Here is a 21,998-nt window from a genome sequence, read left to right as displayed (position 1 = left end):
CTGTGACTGCCTTGGCCATATCATTTTTGAGTTGCCTTTTCTTGAGTATTTTCTGACAGAAAAATAGCTACCAGGTTCTAGGCCACATACTTCATACTACAGTATCTAAAAGTGCATTGAATGCCCTTTCGCAATGCTAGAACAGGAGTCTTAGAATTGACTTTGTTTGGAACAGTTTAGACCACATGCCAATCCTGTGGTGAGGGGAACCTCAAGTATTAAGGTGGTTTATCACAGGGTCACTGGTCATCTATTATATAAATGTAGCAAATTTAATGATGGGCATCTGGATAAAAAAAAGTAAGATCAAGCCCAAGGGCACAGATTCTCCATACACCACATCTGGACCTGGAACATTTAACTAAAGCTTGAATGATTATAAAGGAATGGATGAATGAATGAATGAATAAATAAATAAATAGTTTAAGGCACCACACATTATATGGCAGAACCCTAGTTTCCTCATCTTAAAAATGAACATCATATTATCTACCATTGAGGGTTATAAGTATCAGGAAATGTGACAAGTCTGCAATTTTACCCTATTTATTAGCTTAATAAGTTAGCCTACCAGAATTTATGTTTGCTGGCAAGAGACAGACTTCTGATCAGATGCAAAGGATTTCATTGCTCAGAGCAATAGTAGTAGCCGGAGCATTAACATTTGGACTAAGTCTCTGAGCTCCTGTCCCCAGAGGGCAATGGAGAGATGGGCGAGAGGTGAGTGATGCTTGCACATGCAGCGGCTTGCATTCTAGAAAAGGAACCATGACCAAAGCTAGGGAAGTCGAATCTCTTATAATATGCTTTCAGCATACCTGCCTGATCTTTGGCTTGGATATAAGCATTATCTTTATTATACTGGACAGTAAACAAACTTGCCCTTTATTGCAGAGAGAGGCACTGTTTTTTATCTTCCCAAGCTATTTTCTCCAAGAATATCCTTGAAAAGATAGTTCAGAACAAAGGCTGTTTGGTACCTCCACTTATAAGGAATGCATAAATGCTGAGAACTCATGGAAAATGGTCTCCTAATAATATCCACACTTTGTTTTTATACCATCTTGGCTTCTGGAGAATTTTCCCATGAGTATGTCATTCCATTGGGCACTCTAATTAATCTGGCTGGCAGAAGCTGGACCAAATCTGTTTAATTTGTCTCATACTGTATTTAATTAAGGCTTTTATCAATAGGATTCCAAGTGGCATGATGAGGCTAACTTCATCCCCCAGGGTTCCAACCATGCTGTCCAGGATTTCAACCCTAGCTAACAGAACAAATCCTGCAAAACACTGGTCTTAGAAAACCTGGTGACTTTCTCAAGTTTCTGGGGTCTTTCCATGTGGCTTATGGCATCAATACAGGCGTAGCAGGATGTGCTAGTGATCATTTGTCCTTTGCCTTGGACCATGGCAGATAAGGCAGGTAAGTAGGTCCAGGGCAGTGATCTGAGATGGACTGGAATATCTTCCAGGGCCAAGATGAGGCCATTTATCACTGTAGCTAAAGTTTGAGACAGATTCCAACTGACCTTTCTCATTATATGGCCATGTTACTGTAGTGAAGACTGCCCATAGGGTGGGCATAAGTAACAAGTCAGTGATGTCTCCAGGAAACTCCCCAATACAATGTTTTCTACTTATGGGGGTCTTAAACATCACTGTATTTAACAGAATCTGGCTTTTCTCCCTCTTTTCATCTTACCTAGCTCCTAACTTCCCATCACTTTGCATTTTTTTAAGTCCCTGTGTTTGCAATGTTCCCTGTAACACTTAGCCTTTGCCCAAGCTGGGCCCTCCATGTAAAATGACATTCTTATCAACATCAGCCTAATTAACTTCCATTCACCCTTTGTTGTACTGTGCTGTTTCCACTACCTTATACTGTGTCTTATATTGATGTGCTGCTCCATAGCGCTTCTCCCAATTTTAATTGACATTAGTTATTTCATTAATGTCTGTCCATTGCCATACTGTATGCTCTGTGATGGATAGGAATTAAATTTGGTTTTGCTCATCATTGTATTCATGTATCTATTGCACACAATCAGTAGAAAGTAAACACTTATTAAATGAATTTTAAAAGATATTTAAAACTGTTTGAAAAAGATATTAGTGTCAAGCCTGTGATGAGTGAGCCCTCATTTATCACAGGTGGCTCATAATTGACTGTAGTTTGACAGACCAGGAAGGAAGATCCAGTGACCAGACACTAAGTGAAAATACAGGGTGGTGTGCAAGCTCAGAAAAGGAAGCAAACAAGTAAGGCAGACCAAGAAAAGAATGTTTAAAGCATTGGGAAAAACACACCTGGAGGCTAAAGGGTACAGCATTTTCTTACTGGAAATCAGCAGCAGCCTACCAAATGGGCAGGCAGCAATTAATCAAGAGGTGACATAAGTTATAACTAAACCCCAGGCTGCTTGGAAGGCTTAATAATCCATCAGAGAGCCAAGGTACCAAAATGATATTTGGTGATTTGATTCCTCAGTTCCTCAAAGGGTTCAGGGTGGGGAAACCCTCAGGGCGGTGCCTGGGTTGAATCCTCTCACTCAAATGAATAATAGGATTCTCATGAAGCTACTATTCCATAGTTGCCTGGAAGTTCTTTAGTTTCATCTGCACTTTTAGTTTTTTTTTTTGGTCAGGGTAGTTCATTGAGTCCTGGAAGTATAAATTTTTTCTCCACTTGATTGTGTAAGCCCCTCGAAGTCAGGCACTCTCCTTATTCTCTGTATCTCAATTACATGGCATGGTGCCTGGTCTTGTAGTTTCCACCAAGCTCTGACTTATCTTGGTATATAATCTCAGTTTACTGGCTTTTTCCTTGCTTCACCTTTGCCACGGGGCTATCAAGGCTCTGAAGATTCTTGTGACAACTGTATGAAATAATTTTCTAGGAAGAATGTATAGTGCCCAGTGAATGTTAGATTTCATTGTTAGGGATTTGATAAGGCCAGGCATGGTGGCACACAGCAACTTGGGTTGCTGAGGCCGGGGGATTGTATGTTCAAGGCCCTGTATTTAAAAAAACAAAAAGGGCTGAGAATGTGGTTCAGTGGTTTAGTGCCCGTGGGTTTAATCCCCTGTACCAAGGGTTAGGGCAAGGCAATAGGAAAGCCCACCCTTTCTTAGTTTTGATAAGTAAGGGTGTAGAAATCTTAAAATCAGAACATTAATAGGTATGTGTAATTGAAAGTTGGGAGGCGCACCTGGCCTTTTCTCCATCCAGTGGTGACCTGGGGTTCCAGCATCCTCCTCTCTCCTGGTTCTGTATGTGCTCCAGAGCCTCCTTGGAATTTTTAACTGTATCTTCCATCCAAATGGCCAGTGAGTGGAAAGAGGGTATGGAGGATCAAACTGGCCCTTGTAAGGGCCAAGTCTAGCACTGATTTAATTCTCTGCTACCCATGTTCTATTAGAATCCAGTCACATAGCCCAGGAAGATAGAAGACGACTGGAGAAGTCCTGTCCCTCCAAATGGGCAGGACTTCCTTGTTGTAATGTTTCTAATGAAATAGATTTCATTAATAATAGCCAACTATCACTCATGGCCAGCATGAATATCATGTTCATTGCAGTTAATTTAGTTTTATTAACATCTGTATTGTTATTTTCATTGTTTGTTTTTACAAATTGCCTCTTGTGGCCGTATCCAACCTATGGCTATATTTAATCTGACAGCTGGAAGACCAGTGGGGAAGATGGCACAAACAAGGGACAGGCTTCCAAACACACGCTACGAAATCGTGAAGCTGTTTCATGTCTTGGAAACTGCAAGAACCACAGAGATACTTCTTTGTGATATCTATTGATTTCTCATTAAACTCCCCTTTGATTTAATTATGGGTTTAAATAGATCACATTTTCAGCATTAATAAACTCCGGTAGCTTCATATTTGACTTTGAAATTATAGTTAAACTAAAGCTTTTTCTAATAGGAGATTAAATATAAATATATATTCCATCTCATTTGTTAACTGCTAAAAAGCTTATAATACAGTTGTTTCTCAAGATTCCTGTTCCATAGGTTAGGAGCAGGAATTATCTCTTTTGCCGAGAAGAGGTGCTTTTTTCTTACAATGGGGCAATCGACCATTCTCACAGTGTCAGGCATCCACTGGTTCTTTGGCATTATTTTTAGTTATCAGTAGTTTTTTTTTTTTTTTTTAATGGATGCGGGGTGCACTGTTCCTGGAAGTACTGCAATACCAGGTTGATGCGTGGAGTAGACGGAGCAAGCTCCTATTCCAACTCCCTGCTCCAAATATCCTCAGATAGAGGATGTATCAGATATTAAACTGATAAGAACAGATACTACAGTTGATCTTAGCCAAAAGGCCGAGAAGTGATTATAGTTTTAATTCATTTAACAAGAGCATTTTTGATTCCCTAAGCTACGAAAAATAATAAAAAAAAAAGTGGGTAAGTGTCCTCTGTATTGCTTTTAAACCTCAGAGATAATCAGATGCATTACAGCTCAGTTAAGCCCAAGGCAGTTTAATAACTTGCACACCCCAGTCATAAGAACATTTAAAACAAGTAGGACATTTCCTTTCTAAACATGGAGAAGCAGCAGCATTGTATTGACTCAATGGAATTAAAACTCTGCTTCACTCTCCTCACCTTTGCAGTCATTTAAGACTCTGAGAAACTCTTCGTGTGTTATTGGCTCGTTGACTTTTGAGCATGCTCAGGTGTTTTTCTTGCATATAATCAAAAGTGCCTGATGTGTGGGTGGTTAGAGTAGTGTGTGGGAGAGTGAGTTATGGTTTATAAGATTGTTAATACAGCCCTGGTTAGGGTCATACACGTCAGTTAATACTATCCCTGGTTGTGGGGACTCCTGCTCTGGGGGCAGAAGAGAGAAGAGCTTAGTGTAAGTCTTAAGGTTTATCCTTCTTGATTTTAGATAACTTTAAATCTAGATAGTAAAAATTGTCTGGCTTCTACATTAGGGTGCATGATATTGGGGTTAAAGTCTCATTATTGAATATAGCTTTTCTCTAAGTCATATTCATTCATATTATCTGTCCTCCAAAATCCTCTTTTCCCTTTGGCTTACATCTTATTTCCTACTCTTCTCCCTTCATGACCTTGGTAGCCCATTTTATCTTCTCTGTGTATTTGACTTTTTTCCTTTTTATAGTCAACATGTGAGTGCATAACAATATTTTTTAGTGTCTGGCTTATTTCACTTAGCATTAAATCCTTCAGGTTCATCAATGGTGTACAAATGAAAAATATTCTACCATAAATATATATTATAATTTTTTTTACCACTTTACCCACCAATGGACACTTGAGTAGTTTCTGTATGTTCTGTTTTTTTCTTTTCCTCTTGTTGTGCTGGGGATCAAACCTAGGTCTTACACATGTTAGACAAGCACTCTGCCACTGAACTAAGCCCCACCCCACTTATTTCCTTGTCCTGGCTGTTAGAGATCATGCTGCAATGAACTTGGGATGCATATAACTTTATAATGTGGTGTTTTCACTGCCTTTGAGCATATTCTCAGAAGGAGGATTTCTGGGTCATGGTAGTTCTGTTTTTAATTTCTTTAGGACCATCCACACACTGTTTTCCAAAACAGCTACAGCAATCTACATTCCCACTGATAGTGTACAAGGGTTCCCTCTTCTCCACACATGTGCCAACTCTTGTGATCTTTTGTATTTTTGATGATAGTCATCTGAACAGGGTATGAGGTGATGACTTGGTTGTGGTTTTGATGTACATGTCCCTGGTTTGTGATGTTGAGTACCTTATCATATACCTTTTGTCCATGTGTATGGTGTCCTTGGAGAAAGGTCTCGTCAGACATTTTGCCATTTGTTGAACTTGGGTTCGTTTTCTGGCTGTTGAATTGTGTGAGTTCTTTATATTTTTGAATATTAACTCCTTATCAGATGTATGGTTTGCAACTATTTTTCTCCCAATTCGTAGATTGTCTTTGTTGTTTTGGATTGTTTCCTTTGTTGTGCAGAAGCTTTTAAGTTTATAGTTCTATTTATTTGAGCTTTGTAGTCTGAGCTTTTGCTGTGATACCCAAAATATCATTGCCAAGTTCAAGGTTGAGCTTTTCCCTATGTTTTCTTCTAGGTTCAGGTCTTCATTTGGGTTGATTTTGGGGTTCATTTTTGGATGTGGTATAAAATCAAGAGTGTCTTCTCAAAAAAGGGCTAAAGTTGATGCTCAAGGATTGTAGCTTTCCTGGCCATTGTTTCCAGGTCTCTCTTTATTCACCTGTGTTTAGTGACCACATCAAGGAGCCAATGAAGCCTATCACATGGGACTAAGGTAGTCTTAAAGTGAATTATTTATCATCATAAAACTTCTATCTAGTAAGATGTCAAGGACATATTTGTGTCACTAAGACCATCTTGGACCATGACGGGAACCCAAGGGTTCATTAAAAATGGCATTGTTGTTTTATTGGCTTTATTTTCTCTTGATGTGTTGAATTTTTGTATTTTATGTGTGCTTAGCAGCTTTGTGCACAGCTTTATTGACTTCTAAACTAAGCAAATAGAACAAACTCTGGTGGTGCAAAGTGCTAAGTGAGCAAGCCGCAGGGAGCACATTACAGGAGGCTATTTGGTCCCTCAGCTCTGCTGTGATTTGCTTTCCAGTGCAATTCAGGAGGCTGGTCATGGTCTACTAAGTTCTAAATAATCCAGGCTTACTCACCTCAGAAATTAGCTCTTCCTTATACCACTACTACAATTAGTCATGGTCCATCTTTCTTGTATTATATATGGGAATGTCTACAAATACATCATTTAAGGGGCTGTTCCTAAAACCTTGACCCCTAGTTGGTAATGAGAGGTGGTGTGGGTAGTGGTTAGGACCTGGGCTTTCTGAGACTGCAACATTCATGGTAGTTCTGGGATGTTGGTCAATTTACTGTAACCAGTGCTGCTGTTACTTATAAGAACAAACTACTATTGCATGTAAAACTACTACTGCATGCATTATTGTTTCCATTTTATAGATGATGAGACCAAGAAAAATTTTTGACACTCTGATGCTCAGAGTCTTCAGCTACAAAATGAGAATAATAACAGTGCTGAATTAACAGAAAGGTGGTAAGGGTTAAATGAGATTTTTTTTTGTATATAACAGAACCTTTTATAAATATAAGCTTAACAAATATTAGCTTTTATTATTACAGTTGTATCTGGTATAATTAATGTGGTAGATATATATATTTCCTATTAAATATGTCTATATACATATATAAATTTCATGTGTGACTATAAATAATTGATTTTGAAGTGATATTGTAGGGCTTTATATTAACACTTGAGATAATATCATAAAAGTGTTTGTATTTTGTTTTTAATCTAAAACCATCTATTTCATCCATGTGGACAAGGACATTACTTTCTGTGCTTTTTGGGGAGAAGGAGGGTCATTCTGACTCCTGATTCCTGGGAATTTATGTATCCATGAGGGATGCTGAGAGATGTCATTCTGCCCCAGGCGTGATTGCTGTCAGATGAGGCTGTGCCTAAATGCTCTTGGCATGATGTTTATTCTAAGGCTGAGACCCAATAGAGCATTCATCATGGAAAGTATATTTAATATTTGGAAGACTGCATTCAAAATCCACATCCATAGTATTATATTCCTTTATTTTAGTTTTTTTTTTAAGAGAGGAAATGAGACTTGTTTTTTGGAAAACTCATGTTTTGGGATGCTCTTGTGTTTATAATAATGTCTAGTTACTTCAAGGTCTGGAAATGGACTCTGGAAGAGATAATTTAATTGTTTTTGTGTACAAATGTGCAGCAACCATAATGAAATCAATGTTTTGTCCAATCCACCACAATCACCTTGTAGCATGTATCTTCGTATGCATTTGGAGTAATCGGAAACAAAACACCATTTAATCAGAAGAAATCCGATAATTAATCATTTCCTGTATCTGCATCCCCACATTGCCCCCCACAACTTGTTTGCAAAAATGAAGACTTCCAAATATTCGCTTTAACTTTGTTGCTTAGTAGCACATTTTCACTGCTGAAGTGGCTTTTTTACTAAATTTCTCAGATGATAACTATTATTCTCCCCAGCTGTTCTTGGGCCTTTAAATCTCTGCTAATACTGAGATTGCTGACTCCATCTAGCAAATTCAACTTGTCTATTAAGAATAACAATAGGTGGGCTTGTCATTATCATGCATTGGGGTGGCCAGAATAGAAAGAATATGAACAGAGAAGCAGGTGGAAATAAAAATGCAGAACCAAATAAAACCTTGAAAAATCTCAAAACAAAGAAGCAGTAATCCTGCAATCGTCAGCCCCTATTTTATGCAAAATGAATCTGGCTTATCTTCCTTAAATATTCTTCTCATAAGCAGTTACAAGAAAGGACAAAAAGAAAACACTGATACTTACAAAAGTATGTATAATGCCTGCTTTCTTTCTCTTACAAACAATATTGTACCTTATTGTGATTTGTTATAAAAATTTATTTGTAAGGAATCCCAGTTGATTTTGCTTTGCAGTTTGTAGATTAGAATATTGCCTTTTTAGTTTTGAAACCCTGGTGAGGTGCATAGGCAATGTTTGATGTCTCTGGGGATGATGCCTCTAGTGGTTGTATTTTGTGGCAGCCATTGTGGAAGAAACATCTTTAATCAGTGGTTTATTGTGAACCTCTTAATGATGTGAATGCTTTGGTGTTATCCGTGTGGTGGAAAGCAACCAAGGGGTTGATAGAACAGAATCCATTTTTTGTCCTGCCTTTTTTTTTTGATCTCTTAAAAGGATGATGACCAGGTAGAGAATTGCCCTACAAATAACAAGATTGACTTCAGTTGTTGACCTCAGACATCTTCTTGACAACCATCTCTAACAATGAACTTTGGGGAAAGCTTAATAGTCTCTACACTGTTACTTGGTTGAATAAAGTCCCAGTCCACCCATTTCCTAAACTTAACTGTGGTAGGTACATACCCACGATGAACAGAATCAGCATCTGACTTGGTGAGGTGAGATTGCTATAGAGATTTGAGATAGAATAAACACATTGGCCTATGTTGTACACTCCTCTGCAATAAAGAATGATGGAGCTAATTGATGTAGGTTGTGGATGGAGGCCTTAGCTCTACAAACAGCAACAGGAAGCAGAAACCACTCCCTGAAGAATCCTGCTGCATATTAACAAACCAGTTTCAGCTGGTACATGCTGTCCTGTTGGGATAATTCTGGGAGACAAACTCTTGCAAAGGCCTCTGAGGCTCCTTTATGCCGTAGGGCCTTGGAATTTAATATTCTCTTCCCCAGAACCTCTTGACCTACATTTTTCCTAGGCAGGTGCCTTTCCATTGTTTGGAGTTCAGCTCTGATGTCTGCTTTTCAGAGTCTGCCTTTCCTGACCCCAAACTAAGGCAGCACTGCTGCCATAAACTGTCTCTCAGTTCTTCGGGTCATATCACCTATGACTCTACTTATTTATTGACTTGCTGTGTATCTTTTCTCATCCCACTACTGAAATGAAAGATCCAGGGCAAAGGAGGGACCTTGTCTTTTTACTTTGTGCCCTATTGCTTAACAAATAATTTTTGAAGAAACTTGTTGATACCAGAAAATACAGGTATCTCAAGATTTTCTTTTAACAGCTTTTTATGAGTGATAGTGATAGTAATAACAGTAACACTCTCTAAAGTATTTTGAGGGCTGTGTGGCAGGCATCAGTTTTCTGATGCCAGTCTCAAAACAATCTAATTTAGACACTATCATTATGCCATATTATGGATGCAGAAACTTTCCTACCACTTGGCAAAGTTCACAAAGCTGGTAACTGGCAAAGTTGGGATTAAAATGCAGACAATTCGATATTAGTCTTTGCAGTTAACTATGTATTTCAGGTCCCAAGGCATTTTTCTCTTGAACATGACACAATTTTCAAGCTTTGCTTTCACATGAATAATTAAGAATACTTGATGGCTGGTGGTATGACCTGCTATGATAGTTTTAGAATTCCATTTTGAGTAATATTGAATGACAGAATCTCTAAATCTCTAAAGATGGCGCTCTCTCTCTCTCTCTCTCTCTCTCTCTCTCTCCAAACAGACTCTCTGTTCCATATTCTTAGTCTGTTTTGCAGACTGTGCAAATGGTAATTGTTATTGTCTCAGACATATTATGAAACAAATGTTGTTTTGTATTCAGTTGTCTAGCAAAAATTTTTCTGCTTACATATATCAATTATTTCTACAGTTAGCTGTTCCTTTATTGAGACATGGAGTGGTATTAAATTGACGAGAAGCTTCTTTTTGGTTGTTTTTTAACTGTCAATTGTGGTTCAATCAACAGTTTCAGCCAAGGGTTTACCCATGATTTACGCATATAACTAAATGAAAGATAATATGTTCTGTTGGAATTTCTTCAGCTCTCTTTGTTGATACATTTTCCATGTTTGTGTAAGATGCAAGCATTAGTGGCCTAAAGTGGTCACATTATTCTCAAGTAAAAATGTAAACTGGAAAGCACACCTTTCACTGACTCACAAAATCATCTAATGCTCTAATCCTCTGTGAAACTGGAATGGTGAGACGCTTTAACATGGGAAATACTTGATTTTGACAGACTCCAGACTCATAGAAAAATATCATAGGTAACTAGTCTAAACCATCATCCATAAACTTAAGTGCACTGAAAATATTTCATTTCTTCATTATATTTTGTAATTAATCCCAGTAGATCTTCAAATTGGTGGGAAATTTAAGCTAATTTTTAGTGCCCTCTTTCCTCTAGAGTTGTGCAGAGGTCTCAGGGTTTTGCATACACAGTAAGATAATGGTGCAGGCTTTTTTTTCCCCCATTGGTCATCAGTATTTGGAGGTCATTGTTGAGAGGCACCATCATTTCAGAACCAAATGTTTCTCTTGGTTCCTGACCTCATTAATTCTGGGCTTTAATTTGGGTTAAAGGAATCCTAAGCAAAGTGGAGGCTCTAGGAGCCATGGTAGCTAGACCACCTCTCACTTTGTCTCATGAAGCAGTTCCCCTACTAGGTCCTGCCTCTACTTCAGAATAGGGTACCAGTCCTCTGACCTGTCTCCTTCCTCATGAGAAAATACTGCTTCCCCACCTTCGGATTCTTCAAAATTACTGTCAACAGGCCAAATCTCCAAAATAAGAAATGACACGACAATGAACACAAGAAGATAAACAATTGGATATTTCAACAGATTAGTCTGTCCCTGTAAAATGAATACTTTATAGGAAAGGATTGTTTGTAGCAACTTTTTATGTTCACTTATTTTATATAACTAAACAGTCATTTGAAGATAAATCTGTGTCTCAGGTGATGGGAACTGAGGTGATGTCTAAGTTGGTTTTACTAAATGTTTGTTCAAAGTCATTGGTAGAAGGTTTTAAGAGACTCTTGAAGAAAGCGATGTCATCAAAGTCCTGTTCTCATCATGGGAACACTTAAAAAATATTAGGCAGTACTAAAAAGTAAGTAAAGAAAGTCCCCAAAGTAAGAGCATTTACTAAGGAGTTTTTCATGGCTCCCAAACTATTATGGCCAATTTTCCTTTCCTTGAATAAGCAGACAGTTAAGGAATCCCTCACCAGTACTGACACTCACTCTACATGAAACAGTTGGTGGAGTAGGAGGAAGAGAGCCCCACAGCACCCATTCTGGTCTCCCAGGAGCAATTTCTTCTACTAGGAAGTATCAAAAGGCAAGACTTGGGCTGGGAATATAGCTCAGTTAGTAGAGTACTTGCCACACATGCACAAGGCCCTGGGTTCAATCAGCAGCACCACAAAAAAAAAAAAAAAAAAAAAAAAAAAAAAGGCAAGGCTTATGGATATTTGACCATTGTAATATCACAAACCCCAGTTGTCTGTAGACAAATGTAAAGTGAAACCAGAAAGAAGGCTTTCTTTTCATGTTCCTGCTCAATTCATTGGAGAAATGTCTTTCCCCCTTCTTGTTGGCACTGAATGTTCTCAGATGTGTTTGGCACTTGGATAAGAATAAGTAGTGTTCAGATTGTTTACTTGTGGCAGTTCTCTTGCTTTGCATCAACTGTTATTTAAACCTTATTTCTAATTTCACTTTGAAAAGCACATGACAATGGAATTAATTTTGCTTTGATTTGGGGCCTTCTCTGATGACTGAGTACTATAATTTACCCAATACACTGACTTTGATATGTTTTTCTTGATTAAGCTTACATAGGTATTGCTTGTCAAAACTGGAGGGGCTACAATAATTTTACTGTTCACTGAATGTCAAATTAAAAATGTATATGAGATAGTTAAGGATCCTATCCTGGTTAATTATTCAGTGGGAATTTCTGAAATTCTGTGGTAATGATCTGAAACATTCTGAAGACCAAATGCCTAAATATTTTAAAAGGGAAAATAAGAAATCCAGCAAACTTTTAAAATTTGTTCTAATTAGTTATACATAATAGCAGAATGTATTCCAATTCATTGTATACAAATGGAGCACAACTTTTCATTTCTCTGGTTGTGCATTATCTAGAGTTGTACCACATATACAGTCATATACATGGACTTGGGTTATGTTGTTCATCTTATTCCACCATCTTTCCTACCCCCATGGCCCTTCCCCTTCCCTCCCTCCTCTTTGCCCTATCCAAAGTTCCTCCATTCTCCCCATGTCCCCCACCCCCATTATCGTCAAGCATCTACTTATCAGAGAGAACATTCACCCTTTGGTTTTTTGGGATTAGCTTACTTCACTTAGCATGATATTCTCCAGTTCCATCCATTTACCTGCAAATGCCATGATTTTATTCTTTTTTAATGCTGAGTAATATTCGATTGTGTATACAAACACAGTTTCTTTATCCATTCATCTGTTGAAGGGCATCTAGGTTGGTTCCACAGTTTAGCTATTGTGAATTGAGCTGCTATGAACATCGATGTAGCTATGTCACTACAGTATGCTGATTTTAAGTCTTTTGGGTATAGACAAGGAGTGGGATAGCTGAAGAACCCAGCAAATTTGAAAATGCAATATGAAGGATAATAGGGAAAAATAAATGAGATGCAGTTCATTTGATTTCCCCTCCACCAGGGAGGCAATTGCTCACTTTTGGGGGATAAAGAATACTCTTGTTATGAATCTGTATTATGTTGTATGTTTGTAGCTAATAAGTCATGTGCACAAAGCTTTCCTGTAAAAACATACCTAGGCTTATTAGGGTTTGGTTTATGGTACCTGGCAGATGAATGAATGAGCCAGTAGGTTCTTTTTCATTCTGTTGGTTTTACATTTTGATTGACTAAAACCTATGATTTTAAGAAAGATCATGAACTGTGATATCACAAATCTTTGATTTTTTTCTTATTCTAAAACTAGAGCAAGGCATTTTCTTCTCTGAACTATCATTTCTTCATTTATAAATTCAGGAAAGAATTCCTAACTCCAAGTGATTGTTGTAGGTCCAAATATGTTGATTTATAAAAGATTATTGTATACATGATGAAGTGCTCTGAAATATTGGAATTATACCTTGCCATTTGGATTGTTTGAGTTTGATTGCAATTTCCCAGAGTTCACAGGCATTCTGATCCCACTGAGGGAGTTTTGTAGACTTTTTTTTCCCTGGGTATTGGTTACTCTCATAGTTCATTAAAGGACAGTCTGAAATTGCTCTGTTTTGTTAAAAATAGCTTATTGTGAAATGCAGCTCTAACAATTTATCTTTGGGAAGAGAAAATAGGCTGAAGGAAGAATATATCATAAGAATCCTAAAGATATTATGGAAAGTTTGAGCTCAGTTGTCATGGTGATAGGATTTTGCTCTAAGCAGCCAGGTGGTCCCATATGGCAGAGGACCACTCTAAGTGAAATCTGTATTTTTAAAACTGTAAAGAATCTTCGTCTTTCATTCACTTTCTCATGTGAGTTCCCAAAAGCATTACTCAAAAATTTGTAGAAGCCTATGCTTGGCTGGATTTCTTAATTATACAGAATTATAATATGCAACTTCATTCTGAGAAGAAATATGACAAATGAGTTAAATGATGTCAGCCTGCATTTACTACTTGGGGAGCACTGAAGTCTCCCCCCACCTGTTTAAACTTTTAGGAATTCTGAAAATTAAAGGAAAAGGATAATAAAAAATGTTACATGGCCAAGATGTGGTGAGGAGGAACATGGGGAAAAGGCTGATAAAAGCTTATGTACCTGTGGTTTAATGTGTGATTGAAAACATCTCTTGAATACATTTTTTGCAGAATCTGAGTTACTTGGAAAGAGGGGCTGAAGACATGTTAGAATTCTTTTCTTCCTTCCCATTTAACTTATCATAAAAAGTTTCCATTCATATCTTCTGTTGAATTCTTGAACCAGTTTGAATGTAGGATTTTCAAGAAGTTATTGAACCTTAAATTTCAGTGCCCCTCAATTTTATACAATGTCATATTCATAGTTTTATTCTTTTAATGAAAATTCTAAAATTGGCTAATTTTTAGGTTCCACAAAATCTTTATCTGCCCCAACTTGTATTACTTACTATACACTACTGAAATGTTGTTAAGGTTAAAATTATTGATAGTACATGGAGAATCTTAAGTTCTGCCCAATTGGCCTTCCTGATACATGATACTAATTGTTAATCACTTTTCCATGAAAGGTTCGATTCATCTGTTTTTCCCACTTCTGTGCTTCTTGCTTTGAAAAGTTTTTCCTTATCTCATTTATAATCTGTTTTCCCTTAAATTTCTCTTGGCATTAAATAGGTCTCCATACTAAATCCTCCCTTATTCTGCTAAAACTAATTAAAGTAAATAATTAATAAATAGTTTAAATAATTATAAAATAAAAATTTATTTTAATAAAATTAAAATCAATAAATAGTTAAAAAATAATTAATAAAGTGTTGAAATATAATTATTTCTATATGACATATTCATTCTCAAGCCTTCAACTGCCCCCAGGTCTGCATTGTACAATATGGTGGCCATGAGCTGCACATGGCTACTTAGTACTTAAAATGTGACTATTATCATGTGCTGAAAAACATTTTGGATGCATTAAGCAAAATTAAATATAACTCCATGTGTTCCTTCTTATTTTTAAAATATGGCTACTATCAGCTGTGAGATTTCTTAAGTGAATTACATTATATTTCCATTTCACATCACTAAAAGATGCTAATAGCTGCCACATCTTTGTTTCCAGTCCAGACTCCTCAGTGAAAATTTGAGCATGAAAATTTTGTTGAATATCTCCACCTGGGCATCTCTTAGGGTCTTGGACTGAATCCGTCACTTCGTTAGTCAATTACTTCTCCTGCTTTCTTGATCTGAGTTGGGGGAATCCACTGACTTGTAATTCACTCAGGCTCGAGTCCTCCATATTATCCTTGATTCTGTCCCCTTGTTTATTTGAATAATCACAAACCCTAGTCATTTTGACTTCGTAATTATATTTCAAGAATAGTAATACTCCATGGTCTGCTCTCTCACTTTCCATAGTTTGTTATCTGCTGTCAATTGTGGTCCATAAATATTAAGCCAAAAATTCAATAATCAATCATTCCAATAAGAATTTGTAAGTTTTCAATGGACCTGCCTTCTGAGTAGTGTGATAAAATCTTGTGTCATCCTACTCCAACCTGCTGGGGACATGAATGCTTTGTCCAGTATGTCGCACTGTATACACTCCCTGCTTGTTAGAGTAGCTGCCTCAGAATAGCTGCTATAGTGCCACAGTGCTTGTATTCAAGTGACTTGTACTTTGAAGCCATTGATAAGTAAAAGAGTGGTGATGCTGGCCACTTGGATGTGTCAATCAGGAGCCACCTTAGATGCTTCCTTCAAGGGAAAAGATGGTGTACAATTAGATATAGGGGGGCTACTTCACATAACTTTTATAATTGTTCTTTTATTATTAATCTCTTACTGTGCCTAATGTATAGATTAAACTTTATTATAGATATATATGTATAGGAAAAAAACCTATCATGTATAAGATCTGGTAGTATCCATAGTTTCAGACATCCAAGGGCCATCTTAGAATGCATCCATTGCAGATAAGGGAGGGCTACTTGATACTCTTTGTATCTTTCCTGCATCTCATCTGGTTTGAGTTCTCATAATTTTTCCCCTAAACTATGGTCAGAAACTTTGAAGTATTTTTTCCATCTGCTGTCCCTCAAGTATATTCTCTGATGGTTTAGATAGGATAGGAAATATAGGCAGACTGTTCAAAAACAAAAAGATTCATCTGGAGATGTTGCTGTAACTTAAGTGGAGAAGTGCACAATTCTAGTCTAAAGCAAATGTCTCGTGTATGTGGTGTGAGTTGCTGTGTTGTAATACAAATTTCCTAGCCCCATCAGAAGATAACAGGGTTCTCAAATTCCATAGCCCAGTAAAACAACTATAAATTCTGTCTGAGAATTAGGTGAAGTCACAACAATCTTACACCTTGCTTTAGTTTTCTACTTTCTTTGCTCTTTAACATGCTCCCATAGGCAGCTGTTTCTGTATAGTAAACAACGTTTGTTGCCACTCTCAGATGTTATTTGTTTGGGTGACTATTTTAGATTGTTAGTATCTGGCATAGTGAAAGTGAATTTGCTTAAACATTCTAGTGTATGTTGAAAATTAGTTTATTTTTAATTATGATCATCTTCTCATTAATATTAGGGCAAGCACTAAGGAAAGTGAATATTAATCTTGGAAGTAGTTGAATATTCTTGTTGGGACAAATAAGAAATTAACCAAATGTTGTCTATTAATGTTAATTTTGCTACATTAAAATTCCTTCTTTGGTAATGCATGAGTTCATCAACACCTTCATTAATTTTTCTCTTGAGGGTCTACATTTTATCAAAATCAGTATCTTGTCATCTAGAGATTCAAACTTTAAGGTGGACAGACTGAGGATAATATATCATATTTATTTTATTTGGAAATGGAGGCTGTTTCTTTATTGGAGCCTAGCATAGCATAAAACTTTTTTTTTAAAGGAATCCTCTTTATATGTAGAAATAAATGATCTTGGTTGTATGTCAAGATGCAGTGATACATGGGCAGAATCATGTTTTGTCTTTCAAAGGTATAAAGGATGTCTGTTCTCCATTGATGTCCCTCTACTTGGATATAATCCATTTCAATTTAAAATTTATATCAAATATGCACTCAATTATTTAGATTTCAATACAATTTAATAGGTATTCTTATTAAACTTCTCTGTCGTGAAGCTTCAATTTTACTTCTGATGCTGAACCAGGCTTGACAGGATGATTACATTAATAATACATTGCTGTCCAAAATTAAAGTGTGGAGTAGAGAACATGCTAATAGGTTTCATTGATTTCAAATTGGAAATGGGTGCAGGCAATCAGAAAGCAGGTGCAACCTGACTAGCAATGATCTGTGAGGATATTGAGCCAGGATCAGTGGTGAGATTCATAGCTGTGATCTGAGTTAGAAAAACGTTAAACATAATGAAGTTGGAGCAATTAAATCTTTTTGGGAGAATGTGAATGCTTCATAATGCTTTTCAGATGGTGGTTTTGTGTGATAAGAGTTCTAAATTCTGTCCTTCAGATTTTAGTGGTTTTCACCTATTTTCCTTAGAGTTAGTGAATCTTATGTGTAGCTATCATTTTAGTTTTCTAAAAACTTAAAATATGGGGTTATGGACACAGTTCATAATATTCAAACAGCATTCAACCCATTTACTGTTCTCTAAAATTGGGTTCAAATTAAACATTTGTAATGCTCCTATATCTTTAAGGTTAATTTTGTAGCTGAGTGTATACTTTTATTTTTGGTTTTAAAATTTTGAATATGTAAATTAATTCATAAACAAAAATGTGCTTTTAGAATTACTTGTCAGGAAGGGCTTCTTGAAACACAAGCAAAACAGTAGAAATATTAGTAATTTCCCTTTCTTTCAAAGGCATAAAGGATGCCTGTTATTAGTAATTTTAGTATCTCCTTCCTTTTGAAATATGCCCCTGCTTCTTGGTTTGTACACTTGTGTATGCTGTACTTCTTAATAATTCTCAAATGGCCATCATCATAATATTCAGTAACACATAGAAATTCTCCCGACTAGAGTCTGAAAGATTTGTATGGATTCTCCAAACAGCTTTCAGTGACTGATGAAAAGAATAGACTCTTAAGGATTAGGCCTCTGCCCTTTGCCTAAAAACATCTCATTTGACTAAAGGAGCTATTCTCTGGGCATGTCTGTGGAATTTGTAGTACACACTTAGACCAGGCTGCCGAGTTTTAGTTCTTCCTTCCCCAATGGGCAGGCTACATGACTTTGTGTCTTGGTTTTCCCATTTAAAAAATGGGTCTAATATTAATACCTACCTCTAGCATTGGGAGGAAGAATCATTTAAATCTCTTGGAGCAATCAGTACTTTGACATAGTAAGCCCCTTGTACATAAGAACATTAATAATGGATTTTACTTGCAAAATCTTTTTTTTAAATACTTTTTTAGTTGTTGTTGGGCCTTTATTTTATTTGCTTGTTTATATGTGGTGCTGGGAATCGAACGCAGTGCCTCACACGTAGGAGGCAAGCACTCTACCGCTGAGCCACAACTCCAGCCCCCCCCCCCTTTTTTAATAGAACTGTTTTTTGTTTGTTTTTATACCGTTGTTTTATTTATTTCATTTTTATGTGGTGCTGAGGATTGAACCCAGTGCCTCGCACATGCTAGGCAAGTGCTCTACCACTGAGCCATGACCCCAGCCCCAATACTTGCAAAATCATGATATCCAGTTTCCAAGAAGGCCTTTTCTAAGCAGGCCCTGGATCCTTACTGACACAGCTCCTGTTGTTATTCATGTGCTCTGAATTTCTGTCCTTTCTTGTGCATTCCTGCTGAAATTCCATGCTGTGCCCACGTTCTTTCATTCCTGGGAAATTTCATTTTGGCTTTCTAACTGCTTTCCACCAAATCCTTAAGGGTGGATGTGGACAATGCCAGAGCATGCATTGTCTTCACTGGTTGAATGAAACGACAGCCCTTGACTGAGCAATAACAAGATCTAGGGCTGATGCTTACCACAAGCATTAGAAGTATGTAGAAAGAATAATTTGGTCACAGACTTTCACAACTAAGGCTGCCTTTCTAAATCTTCTCAGCTATGATTTTACTGTATGATTTTAGTTTTTGATGGTCGTTCATGTATTGAAAGAATAGGTGATCTATCTCCTTGGTTGCCTATAATACAAGTTGGGTCATTTTAATCGAATTACTTAACCCAAGTCAATCTATAAAAAAGAAAAGGATAAAAGTAATATGATTGTAGTTAGGATTTATTGATTCAATGAATATGACCTGGTCCGTTATTTGATACTAGTAAGTTGTCTCTGTCTTATCAACTGGAAAATACCTTTGTAGTAGATTCTTGGCAGTGTCCTGACAAGCCTTTAGGTTATATCCCTACTTCTGGTTTTAGCATTTAGTGAAAAAGGCATTAGTGACACCTGTGGGAAATGTATTTAGGCTACAGCCAGACTGAGTGGTGTTGTACCAATCCTGTGGGCCACAATGTCACCAAATTGTTCCTCCTGGCCTGGTACCTCCCTGTGACTACCAGCTATTTTAATCTCTTTTTATTTCTGCTTGATTATGAATATGAATTTGCTAATCTTTCCAAGTATTTTTCCTGAATAAACATTGGTTTGGGTGAATCAGTACTCAATCTTCAATTTCTTCCAAAAAGGACATATTTCAATATGAAATTACCGAAGCAAGAGCAATGTTAAGAGTAATTGTAAATGAAGTTGTGATACATAGTTGCTAGGAATCTATTTGTTCCATAACAAAAAGAGTGAAATAGTAGACCCTTAGGGACCCTACTCATGACTAATGCAAAATAAGGACCAAAACTTCCCAGGAAAGAAAATTTCACATCATTCTTTTGCCCATTTCACCTGCTGATGATTAAATAAAGGGGAAGAAATTAAAGCCGAATTTCTGTGTGACATTTTCTAAAACAGGTGCAAAACTAGACATTCAGCCATTAATTCATTGTAATCAAATCATTCCTTTGTGAATTTTGTTTCCTATGCTGGTAACTCCTTGGTGACCATGTTAGATTCTTGCCACTGTGATAAATACGTGAGAAAAACAACTTGAGGGAAGGGAAGAGTTATTTTGACTTATAGTTGCAGAGGTTTCAGTCCATGGTCTGCTGGATATTAGGTGAGGCAGAACATCATGGAGGAAGGGTGTGGAGGAAGAAAGTTGCTCAACTCATGGCAGTTGGGAAGCAGAAAGAGAGGGGAAGAGGTCATGGAAAGAAATACCCATCCGTATACAAATATAGCACAATGAATCCCCATATATATGTGTGTGTGTATGCATACACATATATATGTGTATGCATGTATGTGTGTGTGTGTGTGTATATATATATATACACACACACACACACACACACATACATACATACACATATATGTAAATGATGCACTGATATTAACACAAGGGAGATTAGTGGAGTAGAGCAAGTGGATTGGGAAGGGAGGGGGAGAACATAATAGGTTGAGCAAATTATGTGCATGTATGAATATGACATAATGAATTGTACTATTGTGTATAATTATAATACAATATAATTAATAAAAATAAAACAAAAGTATCCTTCCAGGATATACCCTCAGTGATCTATTTCCTCTAACAAGGTCCTGGCTCCTACAGTTTCCACCCAGTAGTCCATTCTGCTGTCATGTATTAGTCTGCTGATGAGGTCAGAGCCCTTATGATCCAGTCATTTCCCAAAGTCCCACCTCTGAACATTGCTGTATGGGGGATCAAGGCCCCAACACTTGAGCCCGTGGGCAACATCCCAGATACAAACCGTAATAAGTGGCACTATTGAACATGTTATGAAACCTGTACCATTATTATTTGATTAATCTGATGGCTCAGTAGAGAGTTTGGGAGGTGTTAATGAAAAGTATAATTATCTGGGGGCATTGAGTTAGAAATGATGGTGGAACATGATGGACGTTATTATCCAAAATACATGTATGAATTGGTATGAATACACTTTGTATATAACCAGAGATATGAAAAATTGTGCTCTATATGTGTAATAAGAATTGTAATGCATTCTGCTGTCATATATAAATAAAAATTAATTAAAAAATTTAGTAGGAGAGAATAGAAAAAAGTGCAATTATCTGGCATTAAGTTGCCAACATGTATGCTAAGATTTTCAATTATAAATCCTTCATTTGTTCATTTTAGTTTTTAAAGCAAGGGTCATGAGAATATCTTTCTTGAATAGATAAGCAATAAAATCCGTTTGAAGTCACTGTGTTAAAAGCAGTAATAGTCTAGTTTTTCACTGTTTCAAAGGAGCTACAAAACTTTGTGAAATAACTGAGTTTATTTTGGCCATCTGAAGAATTAAAAATTGAACTTGATGAAATATATAAACTCAGATTTTTTTTTTTTTGGTTCTAGATATGTTTTGTTTAATCTTGCAATATCACACTGGACTGAAAGAAATGGTGGAGCACACCTCAATTATCAATACCCATGGTTAGAAAAAGGATTTATGACCTGACTGTAGCCATATTTATTTCTAGTTTTATCACCATCATCTTGGATTAGATTTCTCTCCTCACCACAATTCAGTGATATTAGACTCTGTTCATTTTTGTGATCGCTCTAGTATTTCTAGAAAATGTCATAAACTAGATTTGTTTCCCTTCCAAATCATTAAAAATATAAAACAAAAGACCTAAAGCTGATGTGCTAGCTAGCTAATCATTGCTACAGAGAATAGATGTTATAAAATTTACTTGATGAATCCTCTATTCTCCAGGCTTATACCCCTCTTCACATTTATTGATTTTCAATTAAGAGTATGTGTTGGGAAGCTGGGGCTGAGGCTCAGTGATAGAGTGCTTGCCTTTCATGTATGAGTCCCTGGGTTCAATCCTCAGCACCAAATAAAAATAAATAAATATACTGTGTCCATCTATAACTATATATATATA

General features: G+C 36.8%; 1 long non-coding RNA gene and 1 pseudogene across 2 annotated transcripts in view; one reads left to right on the top strand and one right to left on the bottom strand.

The window, feature by feature from the left end:
- The window catches only part of LOC125617231, a 221,953-nt gene that overhangs the window by 105,713 nt on the left and 94,242 nt on the right, over positions 1-21,998 (top strand). The gene's annotated exons all lie outside the window — the stretch shown is intronic.
- On the bottom strand, positions 4,179-4,353 carry LOC125618216 (annotated as a pseudogene).

Source organism: Marmota marmota, unplaced genomic scaffold (assembly GCF_001458135.2).
Source record: "Marmota marmota marmota unplaced genomic scaffold, marMar, whole genome shotgun sequence".
NCBI lineage: Eukaryota > Metazoa > Chordata > Mammalia > Rodentia > Sciuridae > Marmota > Marmota marmota.
This window is presented reverse-complemented; position numbering and strand designations above follow the sequence as displayed.